We start from the raw sequence: 14,334 nt of genomic DNA, 5'->3' as shown, positions 1-14,334 counted from the left end.
TGCTAAAATATGAAGCAATTCTAACAGACAAAGATGATCTGGAACTAATTACAGATAAACACCTCAATCCTGCCCAGTTTTTGTACGGAGAACCAGTAGAAGAACTAGTGCATGATTGCTTAGGAATAATAAACTATCAGACCAAAGGGAGAGAAGATGTGACAGACCAAGCCCTTCAGGGGGGGAGATTATACATCAGTGGGTCCTCAAGGGCAATTCAGGGGCAGAGAATGTCAGGGTATGCTATTATAGATGAGAAATTAGTAACCATAAAAAAGAAAAGGTTACCCCCCCAGCTGGTCAGCCCAAACACGTGAGTTGTACACTTTGAAACGAGCCCTTGAAATATTAACACAAGAGAGGAAACCTGTGTATACTGACTCTAAGTATGTCTTTGAGTGGTGCATACTTTGGGGAAAATCTAGGAGGAAAGAGGACTGTTAAATTCAAATGAGAAAGGATTAATCAATGAAAGGCTTGTCTCGGAAGTATTAGAAGTGTTACAACTGCCAGAGGAAACTGCTGATGTACTTGCTTGGGGACATCAGAAAGGGGCCACTTTAGAAATACATGGGAACAACTTAGCAGACTTGGAGGCTAAAAATGCAGCCAAGCCAGGGGAAGAGAAAATTATGATGATCTTAACCCCCACAGAAGAAATTCAAGATATACCAGTGAAACAGAGGAAAAGAAATTCCTCAAAACAGGAGCAAAAAAAGATAATTAAGGGAAGTGGGTGTTACCTGATTGGAGACAGTTGTTAAACAAACCACTGGCCAGGAAAATACTAAAAAGCAGGCATAACAAGACTCATTGGAGTACCCAAGCATTGAGTGATCTGCTCCTCAGAAATTGGGCTTGCATGGGAATTTTTGGAATAGTTAAATGGATAACTGAAAAGTGTGTGATATGTCAAAAACCCTCCGCCAGTGAAGAAATAAAAAAAAAATCTGTGTTCCTTGAGTTGAAAAATCCTTCGCCTTTGAAGTTGTTTATCTTTAAAAATGCCACCCCAATATATATGTGAGTCTACGACCCATATGTGTAGTCACAGGAAAGGCTGCATGATATGGGAAATTCCACAACTGCAGAAGTTCCCTGGCTGAGCTGCTTTTGTGTGAGTTGGAAGCCACTAGCCAACTGTTTCTCTTGTAATAAATTACCAAACAACAGGAAAGTCTTCTCTCTCTCAAAAACTGAATGAATGATTATTTTGTAAGTGGTACTGACCTGGAGTTCTGAGTTTTGCCTCTTTACATTGTTGATAAAAAACGAACAGTTTTTGCTGGGTGAAAGGGTTAGTTTAAAAATTCATTTGTGTGTGTGGTTTTTTTTTCTTTTCCTTAGCTTCTCTTAATGTGTATTAATAAAATCTATCTGTTTATCTTAAGTTGGGGCCTGTTTTGTCTTTTTCTCCCAAAATCCTATCTCCCAGTTGGCAAATAAAATTTGGTGAATGTAAAACCATCAAAACAATGAACAAAAAAGAAATCCAAATAAGGCATATCAAAAGTCTATTAAAAAAAACCCTATTTCAATTAGTTCTACCTCAAATAAAAACAAACCTATCCATAAAATTATCTTTACTCAGAAACCAAATTCCACATAGTAAATATAAAAATAACACACTATATACCACAAAAAGGCTAATATGGAATAAAAACCACATATAAATTCCTCTAATAAATATCACTACCACTATATCTATAACTATATATTTGTATAAAAATGTATATATGCAATTAAAATATATTAATTTAAGCAATAAGCCAATGATATAAATTTTTGGAAGTCCTAAAATTATATTATATTATGATATCCCCTATCCTCTACTTTATGCCCAAACATAAATTCTATAACCTTAACATTAAAAAAAAAAAAACACCACAGTTTATATACAATACTCGCATAGTCCCCCAAATTCTCTCTCAGCTCTATTGTCTAACACAAACAAAAAACAAACAAACCTTTTTTAACCTTTTTTACCTAACCTCTCATTTATTAGCTAAAACAAAAAAAAAATATTGCCAAAAGTGCAACTTCTTCTAAAACTATTCAGCTTCACTACAATCCAAAAAACATTTTCTTACATATGCTGGGAATGGCTATTTTTTTCCTGCTATTTCCTATATAATTTTGAATCAAAATATCATAATGGGGAGTCTGTCTTTTCTTCTTGTCTTGCAAGATGAATACAACCCTGTACCCCCTTTTAAAACTGTCTAAATTAGTAGGAAGCCTTTTCTTTGTGACTGTCAGCATGAAGACAACTCTTTAAATAATATTAATTATTTAAAGCCACAGCTTTAAATAATTAATTCCCCCGTGAGACCTTCGGGTCCACATTTTTTTGTTGCTGTGTCCATACAGCAGCAAGGGTGGAGGTAATTGCAGTGGAAGAAGAAGAAAGAAGAAGAAGAAGAAGAAGAAGCAGGACAGGACAAACGAGGGGACACAAAACTCTTGGCAATAAGAACGACCAGGAGGACCAAGAGAACCCAGAATGAGATGAGCAAGGTAAGACTCAGGGTGAGCTGACCAGGCTCAGAGAACCCAGCAAGAAGAAGATGCCAATGAGATGATTTATCCCAATAACCACAGAGATGGATGCCCAAGAATCCTACAGTCACAATCCTCTTACCTATCTATGCATTCCTACAAGACCTAATCCACCATAACGGATCTAGATACCATCAAAGAATGTAAAATTGAATAAAGACCACATATAAATACCACTATTTATGAAACAGCACTGCCACAATCTACAGCTTCAAATGAGTGATTTCCTTGCTAAATCCCCTGGGGGAGCAGCTGCAGCCTCCTCCAGGCCAAGCTGAGGGAGAAAGAAACACCTGGGGCTGACACAGTTCCACACTGAGGGTACTTGGGAAAATATGTAGATTTGTCCTGGATTTTTTTTTTTTTTTTAGCTTTCTACGAGGTTTAATCATCAATTTGGCAAAAATAAATAGTAAGGACTGAAAACATGAGGGCTGGCAAGTTATAGGCACCAAAGACAACAGGGTTGTTTTTAATAGCTGTGAGATTTATGTCTTGATTTTGAGACTCTCTTTTTGGCCAACTCTTTTGTAAAAAGTCTTACTTTAAAATAAGCTACTTCAATAATGAATTTATGGCACAAACATCCTCTAATGTCAGAAGGTTAAAAGCACTACTACCAAAATGGCACTTCCTTAATTTTTACCAGCAAAACTTTATCTTAACTAAACTTAAACCTACACTTTTCTGCTGCTAATAAGTTAGTAAAGGAGTTTATCAGCTTTTGCTGCCCTTCACTGATACTCAAGGTCATTAATAAATTGCTCTGCTGTTTTAAAATAAATACAGATTTTAGACCTCCCTCATTCTCCCCAGACTAGAAACATGTGAATTGATATTTTATCTTCTTTCTTTGTGCTTCTGTGGCTTTCTGAGCTGCGTGGAGAAGGTGTCTGGCACCCAGGGAATGGTGCTGGGAAGGGCAGGATGGAAAGGAGCTGCTCAGAAATCTAGAAGCAGTAGTGGATTGGGAGCTGGCGATCCTGCCTCAGGCACATCCTCCTGGACAGTCTGTGTCTTGATAATATTCCTATTTTCCTTCCTGAACACGGAGTCAGAGGAGAACAGAAGTCTTGGCATTGGTGGAGCAGTGGGTAGAGCCCAAGAGAAATGCTGACTGGCTGAGGGATACTTGTGTCCCCTCTGGAATAAATCCCTGTGTCTCCTCAGACTTGCTGAGTTGCAGTACAGTTTGGGCACACTTTGCTGCTGCTTTAGTTCATAATTACTGGAGATCCATGGATTGCTGGGTGATTTCCATAAGTTCTCCTCTTTTGCAGGAGCTGCACCATGAGGGAGTGTTCTGAGGGAGGCCCTGGCAAAGCTGCCAAGGGCAAGGAACATGGAGCATCCAGGGATCTTCTCCCACCTGAATTTCTCCTGGAGTTGCTGTGTGTAATGCTGGATGCTTATCTTGGGTTTGGGGTGTTCTCCCACTGGCCCAGCTCTACACCCAGCAGCTGGGTGCATTTTCCCAGCCCTTGAATCCCACGGGTGATCCCGGATTCCCGGAGCTGCCTGAGGCATGGCCCGGCCTCTCTGCCTGGGAGCCGCACTTGAGTCTGACCGGACCGAGGGCGTCCTGTTTGAAACTTTATTCCTGCTGGTTTTCCTCTTACAGGTAACTGGCAAAAAAGAACAGAGCCAGTAGGAAGCAAAGCCACTGGAAGGCCTTATCCCAGTCCAAGGTTCCCACTTTTCTCCCTGACTCCTGGATAATTGCTTGGCCATAACCACAGACTGTCTGTTTGATTTCCTGCCTTTTCCAATAAATCTTTGCATTCAGCTGGAGTGTGTTCCTGGTGTCATCCTCCTCCTCCTCTTCCATGGATTTGTAAATAAAATTCCTGACTTTTGCCCAGTTGAATTGTGTTATTCCAGGAATTGTGGCTCTTTGTTCCATTGAAACTTCTCAACTGCTGAGAGTTTCAGACGTCAAATACAGGTAAGATTGGAGATTGTTTGGATTGTCACTCCCACAGAATATAGATAATTCTTGGATAGGAGTAACTAGACCTGTTGAATTCCCACTTCCCTTTAAAATCAGAGCAGAGGACACAGATTTTAAATCATCATTCCATGAACTTCCACCAACTTCCTGACTGTCCCAAAAGTTTTCACTGTTAGAAATTCCTGAGTTTGTTTTCCAGGCAAGCTGGGATTTACATATTATTCCTTCCTTTCATTTGATGTTTTTCATCTCTCTGATTTTACTAAGGGAATATTTATAGGAAATGTGCCAATTTTCCATCCTACTTGGAATTTTGGTACGTTGTCAGGTACATTTCCAAGGAAATTTACCAAATTGAGATGGATAAATCAGGAGTTGTTCAGCACCATACCCATAGAATTCTGTGAATTCCCAGGAAAACCTGCTAACTGTTAAATTGCCATAATTCATCTCTTTGCAAAGTTCAATTTACTGGATTTTTAATTGCATAAATCCCATTAAAACTTCAATTCTGGCCTAATTGCTGTTCCTTGGACACAACGAGGTGGTTCTTTCCTGCCTTGGCATAATTGGATGTTCATCTGAAGTGAGCTTCCTGCTAAAATAGAATTTGTTTCCAAGGAAAACTGGGAATTGTCTAGAAAACCTCATTTGCTGGGAGGCACTGGGTTTGTTTTCCCTATCCCTGTATAATTGAGGATACTGCTGGAGATGTGTTAGACAGTGGCATGACACGAGAGCTGCATTTATTTAATTCTGTCTCTTTTTTATTTGATTTTTGAAATTTTTTATGCCCTTTTATGTTACTGTGTTTCATTTTTTCATGTTTTTTTTATTTTAAAAAAGGTTTTCTATTTTTCTTCTATTTTTAATTTTTTTATTTTGATTTTTTATTTTCATTGATTTTTTTCCTTTTATTTTTATTATTTTATTTTTACTTTCATTTTTTTGAATATTAGTTTTTTTATTTAATTTCCTTTATTTTTATTTTATTATTTTCATTTTTACTGGATTTTAAAATTACTTTTAAATTTTATTTTATTTTTAAAATTTTATTTATTTTATTTTTTCATGTTTTCTTTGTTACTTTTTTTCCCCCCATACTCCTTCTTTCCCCGAGTATGTGGAAGTTTGGCTTTTGGTAAGAAAGTTGAAAAATGACCTCCATGTCCACTGGATATAATTGAGAGTGCAGTTAGCAAAACCTCTGTATTTTCTGCTATATTAATTAAAAAAACCTGAAAGGAGAAAGCTGTGAACACCCTGATGCCATTTTTTTCCTTTCAACCCCCAAACAGGTTCCATTGCAGTTATTACCAGCAGTAACTTGATGTTGAGGCATATTTCAGAGGTAGCAATAAAACAAAATAGACATTTTATTTTGTAACTCTCCCGACCTCATTGTTTATTGACAAAGAAATCCAAAACAAAGAAAACAAACAAAAAAGAAACCCAAAACACCCCACCCTCCGAAAAAACACAGAAAGAGAAAATATGCCAGTATTATTTTAGTAAAAATTAAATCTTTACCCCTTAGAAAACAAGGCTAATTTAATTCTAATTAATTGTGGTTCTGATGTGTTTGGCTAATGACTTCCTATAGTTCAAAATAGCGTTTAAAATATAAACAAATAAACACGGATTTTAAAAAAGAAATACAAAATTAGAAACATGTAAGTAACAAAAATAGAAATACAAAATACGAAAAATGCCAATAATATAAATAAATACGATATATACTATTACACGTTAAGTGCATTATATATAGTAGACCTAGATACGAATATAGAAGACAAATGGTAACGATAAATAAAATATTTTAAAACTACAAAAAAAAGATTGGAATGTAGCTTAAAGTAAAGCTAAAGTGCTGCCGCCGTGTGGACACAGAGCGGTACTGCAGCTCCAGCCCGCAGCAGCCCCGGGCAGGGCTGTGCTCAAGGCAGTGCTGCCGCCGTGTGGACACAGAGCGGTACTGCAGCTCCAGCCCGCAGCAGCCCCGGGCAGGGCTGTGCTCAAGGCAGTGCTGCCGCCGTGTGGACACAGAGCGGTACTGCAGCTCCAGCCCGCAGCAGCCCCGGGCAGGGCTGTGCTCAAGGCAGTGCTGCCGCCGTGTGGACACGGAGCGGTACTGCAGGTGTCCCCCTGCCCGCCCCCGAGGCTCATGGCAGCTCGAGGGCAGTGCTGCCGCCCGACCGTCCAAAGACGGCAGCAAAAAGAGCGGGAAAAAGGCAAAGGACCCCCGGGTGCGTCAAACACACTGCCTGCGCGCGGTCACGGGCGGAACTTTCCTCGGCGTATTCAAGTGCGCGGGCACGGGCTAGGGGCGCCGCGGGCGGGTTCAGGCGTTTCGTTTAGTCAGCAGCAGCCTGTGCGAGCAGCCCGGAGGGCCTTGGGGGTGCCACGACCGGAAGTTGCTTCGGCCACACTCATGATGGCGGCGCGTAAGGGCGGAAGTTAGGTCATGCCCCATCCAAGATGGCGATTCAGCGCGACCGGCAGACCTCCCAAAGCTGGCGGCAAGAAGGGCAGGAAATGACAAGGAAATGACCCCGGGGGCACCTACCCGACTGCCTGCGCCCTACCCTGACCGCGGCGCCGCCCGACCGCGATTTTCCGCGGCGTTTGAAGGTGCGCGGCCGCGGGCTGTGGGCGCGGGCGGGAGCCGGGCCTGCGCCCACAGGCAGGGGCGGGGACGCCTCTCTCTGCCGATGTCCTGCCGCGGCCGGCGGCCTCCCCGTGCCGTGAGCCCGCTCCGCCGCTCCCCGCCGTCCCCACACACCACCCTCCGCTCCCCTCCGGCCCGGGGGAATGGAGGAAAACGCAGAAGCATCGGGGCGGGACAGTCGGCGGAGCCGCCCGAGCCGTCCCCCGCCGGCAGGAGGAGGCAGCCGCTCTGTGCCGGAGAGCGGGGCGGAGGGTTGGCGGGGGGACGCCCCGGTTTTGTGGGCACGGCTTCCTGCCGGGGACAGCTTCTGCTCCCGGTAGCTGTGGCTGATCGCTGCACGGAGTCCGGGCTGAGCCCGCTGGGAGCGGGGCTGCTGTTCGCGTCCCCGGGAGCCGCTGCCCAAAGGGGACTCGCAGCAGCCTCGTGTCTTCTGCGTGTGCGAGGTTTTGATCGGCTTCGTAGAAATGTGGTGCTTCAGGCTGGGAGCGCTGGGCTCCCTGCGTGGTAAAGTCCTTGGAGCAGCCAAGGTGAGCACTTGCTCAGAATTCCAAGCCTGGTGTCCCCTAGGATTCTTGGAACAATGTTTAGATAGTTATGGTCCAGTTGAGACGGTGGATCGAGTCGATTTGTTGGAGTGGCAGAAATGGGTTTTTGCCTGGAAGTGTGTTGGGATAAGCAACCCTCCCTAATGTCAGAATGAATTGGTCTTCCTTCTTTTGGCATTTTTTGTTTCTAGATTGCAGACCATCGGGGAGATTATTGGGATAAAGAACTGGAAGGCTCAAGGGAAGCTCCACGTTCCCCAGGGAATGCTTTAAGCACTTGTGGCTTCTGAGGCGAACTGAGAATCCCGGCTCCCACAGAAACCTTCCCAAGCTGGAAGGGACAGGCAGGACAATTCCAAGAATGGTGTGGGAAGCACTTTCTCCTAGGTCTGGACAGCTCTGAGACCGGAATGACTTCAGAATATTCCTTGTGCCTCTCCTGTTGGTAGCCCAGCACTAAGTCGGTGTTCCCTGGGTGGCTGCAGTTCCCTGCATGGGAAGGGAGGAAACCTGTGCTGGAGAGCTGAGAAAGGTCCCTGCTGGCTGCTGTGTCCTGGGTGGGCGGAGAACTCTGACCTTGGCCCGGTGGGTTGGTGAGGATCCAATCAATCCTGCCTCCTTTTGAACGAGTTGTGTCAATGAGTCATCAGCAGGGGTCGCTTTTAGCCAGCTTTAGTTCAGTTTCTTTTTCATGGGTTTCTGGTTGTTTTAATCACGAAATTCCCCAACTCTTAAGTTTGCTAAATGAACCCTGAAAAGGTTCGACAAACCAATCCTGAAGGAACTGGGGCTTGGATAGCTGGGATCTTACAGCCCTTTGAGGCCACATGGGATTCACCCCCTGACTTTGGTGCCCAGAGAAACTCCAAGTTACGGCTAATCAAAATATGAACCAGTTCTTATGAAACTCAGCTTTCCAAACCTTGAATTACTATCAGAAATTATGGCAATGCCCTTGCCATAAAAGGCCCTGTGAAGCAAAGCAGCCTTAAAATGCTTATAAGCGGGAAATCCAAGAGAAATGCCTGCTGGCTCCTGGCATCCTGGGCTTGTCAGGCAGCCTTCAGGCTGGAGGAACCCTCTGAGATCACGGTGCCCAAACTGTTCCCCTGGTGCCACCCTGAACCATGTCCCCAAGTGCCACATCTGCAAGGCTTTCCATCCCTCCAGGGATGGGGCCTCCACCACTGCCCGGGGCAGCTGTGCCAGAGCTGGGCAGCCTTTCCCAATTGAGACTTCCCAATATCTAGATTATACTTCCTGGGCTTTTTTCACCTTTAGTTTGTGCGTTGAATAGTGAATTTGGATGAGATTTCTTTGACAGGAGGATTTAGGTGTTTGAATACCTGGGGGAAAAAAGCAAAATGTGATGCATAGTTGGTGTCAAGTCCTACGTCCCTTATTCCTGGCCATTCCGACAGTAAGGATTAAAAACTGTACTTATTAATTAGCATGCAGGAAAATACATGGCACTTGTGTTTTCTTTTGACAGGGTTAATGCAGATCTAGCCAGGCTGACCGAGTTCATCAGCCCCCTCAGCTCTGTGCTGGAATACCGTGCTGTTGTTGTTGAGGCTTTTAGGGATCTGAGGTGAACGACAGCATCCTCTCCAGCAGGGAGCTGCTGCTGCTGCTGCAGAAGTGAAGCCTTGTCAGCAAAGACCTGCAGCTGCAGGAGGACCCCACAGGCCCTGGCTCAGAAGTACCAAAACAAAGAATTGCTAAACTACTTCAAGGGAGGCAGATTTTGTCGCAGCTGTTAGAGACCAACAGCACAAGTGAGGCAAACTTCTCTGGAAATAGTACTAATACCTTCTGTCACACTGATGTAGCTTGAGGGAGGAGGAAAGGAAAGGCATTTTTCAGGGCTTCCTCGTGGTGAATTCTAACCTTCACACAATTTGGAAACTGAGGAAATACAGTTTAAAAAGGGAAGGAGCTTTAAAATGAAACTTAATTGCAAATCTCATGTCAGGCTTTGAAAAAAATGGTATTCTTTAATGAAATCTTAAAAGAAAAAGCAGTGCCTGGAGGCTTTGTGCTCAAAGGTTTGAATCATTGAGTGTGGGTGAGATCTGAAAGTGATGTGTAAGTGAAAACAATAAATAAATAAAGGAAGCAGAAATTAAATAGTTTACATTTCTTGTTGCTTTCATTTTTCAAGAAAGTAAGAATATGTCTGGGTCTGTGTGAATTCTCTGTGAACAAAAAGTGCAAGGAACTTGGAGTGGAAGGTCTTAAAACAACACTGGTTTCCTACCAAAAGCAACTGGGTTTGGTGCACATTAAATCTTCTGTAGGTTTGTTTAAATGTTCTGTATAAGTTAATAAAGTATCATGTATTTAGGGGATACTGTAAAAGCTTTAGCTTTTCTAAAGTTTTTCTCACCCTTTAGAACTCCTCAGAAAGGCATGAAAGGAGTTTTTGGAGTGTGTGTGGGTTGTGCTGCTCCAGTTTTCAGGAGCTTCTCTCATCTCCAGGCTGGGTGCTCCTGGAATAAGTTTGGAATAAGATTCCTGCCTGGAGTCCCTGGGAGCTCTTGGAGCCCCTTGGAACAGCACAGGCTCCATGAGACTGTTAAATGAGGCTGGTACTTACCATTGTAACAACCGAATCAAGTAAGGAGAGCACCTTCCTTGAACAGTTTTGTACCAGGAAAATCCTTTGGAGTATCCAGTGTTTGTTTTGATGGTGGTTTTCTTCTTACAGAAGATATTAAAGACAAGAACAAACCTCAAGCCTCATCTCATCAGAAAAATCATCACACTTGGAAAAAGAACGAGGTGGAAGAAGGTGACACTGCTGCAGACATGGAAGTGTCTGAGCTGGAGAAATGCAGAGAACATCTGAATTCCATATTTTCCCACTGGGACCCTGTTTTCCCAGCCCCACCCTCCACACAGGGACCCCTCCTGGAGCTGCTGAACCTGGGGGCGAGGCAGTGGCCGTCACCTGTGTGTCCACTCACGTGGTCACTAAGGGGCTGCTGAGGTCCCTGGCCGGGAGCAGGACGTGTCCCCAGTCTCAGTGAAACATTAAAGCTCCAATTTCCCTTTTCTTGAACAGTCTGAGACACAATATTACTTATATAACTTCTATTACAGGCATTTTTGACTTTTGGAAGAACCAGAAAGATTGTCTGTGCACGTGTGTGTCGTTAATATCCATCCTCTCTCCAATACAGGATGGGAAAAAAAGGCTGAGAGCTTCCCACAATGGGCTGTAAGTGCAAAGGACGAGGAGCCAGAGGTTTGGTCATGATGATTTATTATTTCTTTAAGGACCTGGTTGATTTCATGATACCAAATCCAGTATGAATAGGAGACTGAACTCGGGAATCATGGCGGGCTTCTTGGGTTTAAAAAGCTTTAATGGCTTTGAAAGATATTTATGTCAGACCTGGTTTATTTTTATTACCTTTTTTTTAATTTAAAAAAAAAAAAAAAAAAAAAGCCCTGATCCATCACTACTGCTGTGATGTGCAAGGAAAGCCTCTCTTCCCTCCACTTGGAACAGATGAGAGATGGAACTGAAGCCCAGAGGATTTTCTGCTCATTGAGTACATGTGCAAAATCTGGTAAGTTGTTCTCGAATGTGGCCGTGAGGGCAGTGACCGTGCCAGCCCACGTCTGCAAACATGAACTAGAACCAGAACCTTCGAGATGTAAACCAGGGTTTATTCCATTGACTCACGACCGTGTGCTGCACCCGGCTCCTCTGTGCAAATACCGTACAGGGAATTCCAGAACTGCGCATTCCTTGGGATATGGGCTGAGTTTTCGAGGAAGGGCTAAATAAAAATGAGAGGCAGATAAGGGAATTGCTTCTAGTCGTAAAGGTTCTTGTCCTAAAGGAGCCATCGGCTTGAGTTAAAGATTGTATTTCTTTATAAACCCGCCAGCCCTTTGGAGGCTACAGTTTGTGTCATGTACAATTAATGACTGGCGGCTGACATGAGGGGTCTGTGAGCGGAATGCAGCTGAGCCTGGCCGAGCTCAGCCGAATATCGCCGAGTTCGGCCGAGCTCAACCGAGTCTAGCCGAGTTCGGCCGAGCTCAACCGAATCTAGCCGAGTTCGGCCGAGCTCCACCGAATCTAGCCGAGTTCGGCCGAGCTCCACCGAATCTAGCCGAGTTCGGCCGAGCTCCACCGAATCTAGCCGAGTTCGGCCGAGCTCCACCGAATCTAGCCGAGTTCGGCCGAGCTCCACCGAATCTAGCCGACTTCGGCCGAGCTCAGCCGAATCTAGCCGAGCGGCACCGCACCCAGCCGAGCCCCGCCGCCTGCTCCCGTGCCCATTAATTAGCGCGATGCACTCACGGCACAGTGAGCTCCTGCCCGGCCCCGCGCTCCCGTCCGTGTCCGGGCGGTGACTCCGGGACTCGGCAGCGGGAGAACACCGAGCTCCGTGCGTTTAACGTGAGCCGGCCCTGCGGCGCCTCGGCCGGACCGCGCCGCCCTCAGGGAGTCGAGCCGAGCCGAGCTTGGCCGAACGCAGCGAGCGGCACCGAGTGCAGCCGAACCGAGCCGAGCTCGCCCGAAGTGCTGAATCTACACGAGTGTAGCCGAAAATTGCCGAGTGTAGCCGATTATTGCCGTGATTTGCCGAAGAGCCTCATCTGTTTCAGTGTAGCCGAATCCTGCCGAGTTCAGCCGATAATAGCCGAACGTAGCCGAAGAGCCGAATCTGGCCGAGATCAGCAGAACCGAGTTTAGCCGAACCCTGCGAGCGGCACCGAGTTCAGCCGAGCCGAGCCGAGTTTAGCCGAACGGGGCCGGGGCCGGGGCGGGGCTCTCTGAGGCAGAGGCCGGGGCCGCAGCTTCAGGGCCGGGTTCTGGGGTGGGCTCCGGTGCGCGGAGCCCCAGGGCGGACCGGGGCCGAAGTGATTTAATCCTTGGAAATCCCCTCGCCAGCCATTTGCTCGCTCTGAGCACGTTGAGGATGGCCGTGTTCTGTCCGGGCTCGCAGCTCGGGACAGGACGGGATTCGGCTCCCCCTCCTCTGCCCCTGTTTTAAACCTTGTTTTTCACATCCCCCTCTTCCCCCTGTTCCTCTCCCTTTCCCCTCTCCTTCCCTCCCATTTCGGCCTCCCCTCCTGTGCCCCTCTGCCCTTGCTCGTCCTCCCTGTGTCCTGTTCTCCCCCGGCCCGGGGCTGGCAGGGAGCAGAGGGCTCCTGTCCCTTCTGCAGCGTGAGCAGACAAAGCGTCAGCCCGACAACCGGCCGCTCCCATCCTGGGCCACCACCAGCCCTCCCGAAACTGTCACTGACGGCGAACGATTGCTGGGGAATACCTCGGGAGTTATGAACCTCGCACACAGGGAATTTTGGAGCTGGAATCCCAGTTTGAGCCTTGAGCACCTGCAAGAGAAGAGGGGCCCTTATCCATAGCAAGGGAAGCCCGGAGCCCCAGCGGGTCGGGGACAATGAACTGTCCAGGGAATGAGCAGCACGTCCCCTGTGCCCCTGCCCTCACACTCGGAGTGGGAGCAGCCCTGGGTGTGAGCTGTGAGGATAATGAAGGCTCAGAGCAGCCCCAGGTGTGAGCTGTGAGGATGAGGAAGGCTCAGGGCAGCCCCAGGTGTGAGCTGTGAGGATGAGGAAGGCTCAGAGCAGCCCCGGGTGTGAGCTGTGAGGATGAGGAAGGCTCAGAGCAGCCCCGGGTGTGAGCTGTGAGGATGAGGAAGGCTCAGAGCAGCCCCAGGTGTGAGCTGTGAGGATGAGGAAGGCTCAGAGCAGCCCCGGGTGTGAGCTGTGAGGATGAGGAAGGCTCAGAGCAGCCCCGGGTGTGAGCTGTGAGGATGAGGAAGGCTCAGAGCAGTTCCAGGTGTGAGCTGTGAGGATGAGGAAGGCTCAGAGCAGTTCCAGGTGTGAGCTGTGAGGATGAGGAAGGCTCAGAGCAGCCCCGGGTGTGAGCTGTGAGGATGAGGAAGGCTCAGAGCAGTTCCAGGTGTGAGCTGTGAGGATGAGGAAGGCTCAGAGCAGCCCCGGGTGTGAGCTGTGAGGATGAGGAGGGCTCAGAGCAGTTCCAGGTGTGAGCTGTGAGGATGAGGAAGGCTCAGAGCAGCCCCAGGTGTGAGCTGTGAGGATGAGGAAGGCTCAGGGCCATCCCAGGTGTGAGCTGTGAGGATGAGGAAGGCTCAGAGCAGTCCCGGGTGTGAGCTGTGAGGATGAGGAAGGCTCAGAGCAGCCCCGGGTGTGAGCTGTGAGGATGAGGAAGGCTCAGAGCAGCCCCGGGTGTGAGCTGTGAGGATGAGGAAGGCTCAGAGCAGCCCCGGGTGTGAGCTGTGAGGATGAGGAAGGCTCAGAGCAGCCCCGGGTGTGAGCTGTGAGGATGAGGAAGGCTCAGAGCAGCCCCGGGTGTGAGCTGTGAGGATGAGGAAGGCTCAGAGCAGTCTCGGGTGTGAGCTGTGAGGATGAGGAAGGTCAGAGCTGTGAGGATGATGAAGGCTCAGAGCCGTGAGGATGATGAAGGCTCAGGGCTGTGAGGATGAGGAAGGTCAGAGCCGTGAGGATGAGGAAGGCTCAGGTGGCTCCTGCCAGGGCTGTTGAGGAGGGGCTCTCCCTCAGTTCCCTTTGGCAGGGGCTGCTGGAGCAGAGGGGTTTGTGTT

The sequence above is a fragment of the Sylvia atricapilla genome, chromosome 6, assembly GCF_009819655.1.
Source record: "Sylvia atricapilla isolate bSylAtr1 chromosome 6, bSylAtr1.pri, whole genome shotgun sequence".
Lineage (NCBI taxonomy): Eukaryota > Metazoa > Chordata > Aves > Passeriformes > Sylviidae > Sylvia > Sylvia atricapilla.
Note: the sequence above shows the minus strand (reverse complement) of the source record.